We start from the raw sequence: 5,154 nt of genomic DNA, 5'->3' as shown, positions 1-5,154 counted from the left end.
CTTTTCTTTTATTATTTTTATTTTTATTTTTATCGTCTTGTGGTCAGATGCTATTTATTTCTCTCCTTTGTTCAAGTTCAACTACTAGAAAAGCCCTTTCATCGTGCGAGCCCGGGGTGGATCGAGGTGTAGGGCGGGTGGGAGTCGCGACTTTTTTTTCTTCGGTAAAACTACATATACACCCTCCAAATTGCAACAGATTTGCATTTCAAGCCTCAAATATATTGTAATTTTTTAAGAGCAAACCAACATATGGATAGATGTCCTGTTTAAAATCCAGCTTAGACGTGTTTGATTTCTACGTACAAAAACTCACCTAGTCTATCTTGATTATTGAAATAAAAAATATACAGTAATGTCACAAACTAAACTAGTATACTTGTTTGGTGATGCAGCGGGTGCTTTTATAATTATTTATTTTAATTAAAAATATATTAAAAATTAAAAAGATATTTTTTTCAATATCATCGAATCAAAATCATCTAAAACCACCCAAAAAGAAATAATTTAATGTTTTTTCAAGCAAAAATCAATTAAAAAAGAAGGTGATTGTGATTTTACAAAACTGAAATGCCGTCCCTTGGGAACATTAATGTATAGATTACGACAGAGGAAGGGCTAGATACTAAAACTAGGACTTGGGGGACTAGATTTAAAATGAGTACATGCTTGAGGATCGTACATGTATCTTTCCATCGTTTTCTTGCTGTGTGTGCTTACGTGGGGCCAAGCTGACATATGGACTGACAGAAAATTATTTAACTGTTCTTATTTTTGAGGCGTTATAAACCCCTTGATCTCAAATTCTTACCACTTCGCCACCACCTAGATGGTTAACTGTTCTTATTTTTGAGCAAGTAAGCCGATCGGCAAATGCCATCGATTCCACCGCTAATTTTCATTTTTCAGTGCTGCTTTTTGTACAAATGAGTCTAATTTTGGCAAAAGTGCAAACCCACGAGCTTCTCTCGCAAGATTCCCTTCTTTCCATCCATGCTTTCCGACCTAGAAATAGTACGCTTTCACTCGGATCATGGCATGTCATCGTAGCAGAGGCTACGAACAGACTGAGCCCTCGTGATTTTTTGACTTGCAAGATCTTTTCATGTTAATTTTGACCTCTTTTTTCATTGCCACTTTTGTTCTGGTAGTTTCATGGATTTTATGGCTTGATTAGAGTATGGTTGTTTCTGTTTGTGTGTGTATTTCATAAATATATTTTATTTTAAAACTTATTAAATTAATTTTTTAAATATTTTTTTATGGTTGTGAAGTGATGGTATTGAAAATAAAAAAATATTTTAATTTATTTTAAAAAACACTTTTAAAAAACAGTAACAAATTAACTTATCCTAAACAAGCACCGGGTCTTGTCCTCGTCATTACATTACATGCAACTTAAATTCATGCAGTGTAATCCATTTTAACATTCCATTTTCTCTCACAGTTTGACTATATTACCACCAAATTAGACCGTCTTAGAATTAAAAAAAAAAAAAAAAAAAAAAACAGAGAAATTATACACTTAGATACATCCGCTCCAAACACGAGTGTTTTTTGATGACATGACGGGAATTATTTTTTATTGCGATTGTTAAAAATATTCCTGGATTAGCCAATGAAACGACTAATACTATCTTTTTAATTATCTTCAAGAAACAACAGCTCTTCATGATATAGTGTCTTTAAGAAAATAAAACCTTTTCAAATACCAATCAACAACACTTAAACTCGGCAAAACAAGAAATGAAGTGTATGTTTGGTAATTCGGTGTAGTATATTTTTTAATTGAAAAATATATAAAAAAATTATTTATTTTTTCTATTACTATATCAAGATTATAAAAACATATATTTATAGAATATTAATTTAATATTAAAAAAACAAAAAGTATATTAGTACTTACCACAATATCAGATAAATAATTAAGCAAACTCTCTTAATTCTCTTAATTGACTTACCTATTCTTAGGATATAAGAAAATTCTATAATAATAAAAACAATGATAACGATAATAATTCATCTGTACTTTTAATAATATTGTCATTAAATTAACTTTTTTTTGCCATATCAAGTTTTAGGGTGTTTGAAAGAGTATGGTAAGTCTTCCTTTTTAAAATATTTATCATTTAAAAAAATATTTTTAAAATCAATAATTAAAACAATCTAAAAATAAAAAAATATATTAAAATTTAAAAAATTAAATTTAATATATTTTATACTGCATTTCCAAACAAATTTTTTCAACGCAACCAATGGATTCTTTTTTATTTTTCAAAGGAGTGCCAAGTCATCATGAACAACGTGAGAAATGTAATATGTTAGTAACTTGGACATCAGTCATGTAATTCCACCTCCATTCCTTTTCTCTTTTATTTTTTTTTAATATTTATGTGGAATCGCCGTTGAATATATTTTTAAAACAATTAAAATTATTTTTTTTGTTTTTGAATATTTTTTTATATATTAATATTAAAAATAAATTTTAAAAAATAATATTATTAAAATATATATTAAAATAAAAAAAATACTTTAAAAAATACCCTTAACAGCACTATAAACAACACCGCCTTGATCTATTCAGGCAAGCATGTATCAACGGTCAACAGCCCCTGGCCCCTCTAAATTCTTTCATTTCAATTAGTAGTTGAGTTAACGGGTGATTGCATACATGATCTCTTCAAGACCGTCCGTTGTCGGCCACAGGATCTCCTACTTGCAGAAAGCAGTCTACTAGTATTCTAACGTTGACGATTGACCCCACTCTGTCGACGTGAACTCGAGCCAGATATCAAAGTGAGTTTTTTGTTCCAGGAATGTAACTGATTGGATCGCACTAAATACTTATGAAAAGTGAATGCGGACTTTTATTTTATTTTATTTTTAATACTTACCATATGATTGATTTGGTTTAGATTATAGTTGTCAAATCTAATCTAATTAAGTGAGTCTCTGAAAGTGCATAGCTTGTGTTATTTGGTACATGTTTCATTTAAAAGTAATCAAATTAATGCTATTAGAAAGTTTTAATATATTGATTTCATGAATAAAAATTTTTTAAGGACCAAATTTGATGTAATTAGCAAATAATATGACATTTCTAAATTTTTCACAGCTTTCAAAAAATATTTTTTGTTTAAATTTTTTAGAAAAATATTTTTAAAAACTAAGATAAATTGTTTTTTAACTTAAAAGTGTTTTTTGTTTATCAACTTTTTTAATTGCAAATAAACACAAAAAAAATTAGAAAGTGATTTTCCAAAAATTATTTTTTAAAAAATAAATATGGCCTAATCCTAAAACAATTTCATTTTAAATAAAAAATTAAAAAATAGTTTTTAAATAAAATAATATTATTTCAAATAAAAAATATTAAAATGATACTATTTGGAATAAAAAAATCATTGGAGTTGACTTGATAAGTTTCATATGGATTTTTTCAAGTCAACATGACTGCAATTTAATTCACTGGGTCATCTAGATTCAATCAGATCATTGTTTAAATTGGTTAAAAAAATTCAAACTTGAACTAGTCTTTGAGTTGATAAATACTTGGATGAACATGCTGGGCAGGTAAAGTTTTATAACCATGGTTAAACTTTGAATATACTATTTGTAACTAGATTAATAAAATGTACAAGGAAATTAGATATTTTTTATTTTCTATATATATTAAATAGAAATACACCATATATATATATATATATAAACATAGTATCGAAAACATCAAGAGTACCTCGTAATTTCGAGTTCCAGGTTAACAATCTCTCGAGTTGGCTGGGACACTAAAGTATAGATCGTACCTTTACATATATTGTCTAACCCATTACAAACTCTGCAATTTTAAGATTTTAAAATAAAACTTCCATTAAAATACTCTAGATCAAGACACTATTTGGAATTCCGGTAACTTATATTTTTAAGTATTTTCTTAAAGCATATCCATGTTAAAAAATTATCAAATTAATTTTTTTTTTGTTTTTTTATCATTTTACTTATATTAAAAGTAAAAAAAATCATTTTAATATATTTTTTAAACAATAAACATCTAATAAAAACATAAACACCATGGTACCAAACATAAACAAAGGGTTTGTTTAAAAGTATGGTAAATATTATTTTTTAATATATTTTTTTGCTTGAAAATATATCAAAATAATATTTTTAATTATTTTTAAATTTATTTTATATCAATATATCAAAATAATTAAAAAAATCAAAAAACTTAATTAAAAATGATAAAAATTAAAAATACAATTAAATCGCAATGCCACACAATTAGACCTAGACTGAACAATAATATTGAGTCTACCAAGCACTAATGATGAAAAACATGTCGGGTCATACACATGCTTGACATGATGGATTTAATTTCAGATATTTGAAAGTTGAGATAATTGTGATTTGAAAAAAAAAATTATAAAAAGTATTTTTAACTGAGGTTGTTTTGATAAAATATATGTTTGATTAAAATTGAAATTAAATAAAAAATAATTTAAAATATTTGGTTAAGAATATTTTTTAAATTTAAAATTGGTAATAAAATGACTAAAAAATATATATATCAATATCAATAGTTTTTAATTAAAACCCTGTAGATTTAATTAATATTACATCTTAAAATAAATAATACTTTGTGAAAATATTTTTTTATTATCCCATTAAATTATTTGCAATTCCATCATATACAAAATCTATTTGAAAAGGCCTCTAGTATCTATTGTTTCTTGGGTATGCAATAACATCTACTAAAAAGTCACTGGGAGCAAAATCAAATTTGCAATCAAATTTTGTAAACGTTATGTTATAATGTAATATCCTTTTAGTGTAATTATATAATACAATTGATATTACTATAATCTAAACCTGTGCTTTGTGTGGATAAGCGGATATATTTTGTAAAATTCTTCATCCCTATTTCCATATTATAAAAAATTGTTTTATCACATTTTGTAGTGATGAGTGTGTGCGATTAAATTTTTTTCTAATTTCTTGGTTATTCATGATGTCTAAAATATTATAAGTAATACCTCTTATTTTTATATGAATCCAAATACCCCCATACTTTATGGGATATCAAGTATCAACTAAATAGTATTTACATGCAATTACAAATAACATTTTAAATCTATTACAATACTAGTAAATAAAAAT

The sequence above is a fragment of the Populus euphratica genome, unplaced genomic scaffold, assembly GCF_000495115.2.
Source record: "Populus euphratica unplaced genomic scaffold, PopEup_1.0 scaffold51.1, whole genome shotgun sequence".
Lineage (NCBI taxonomy): Eukaryota > Viridiplantae > Streptophyta > Magnoliopsida > Malpighiales > Salicaceae > Populus > Populus euphratica.
Note: the sequence above shows the minus strand (reverse complement) of the source record.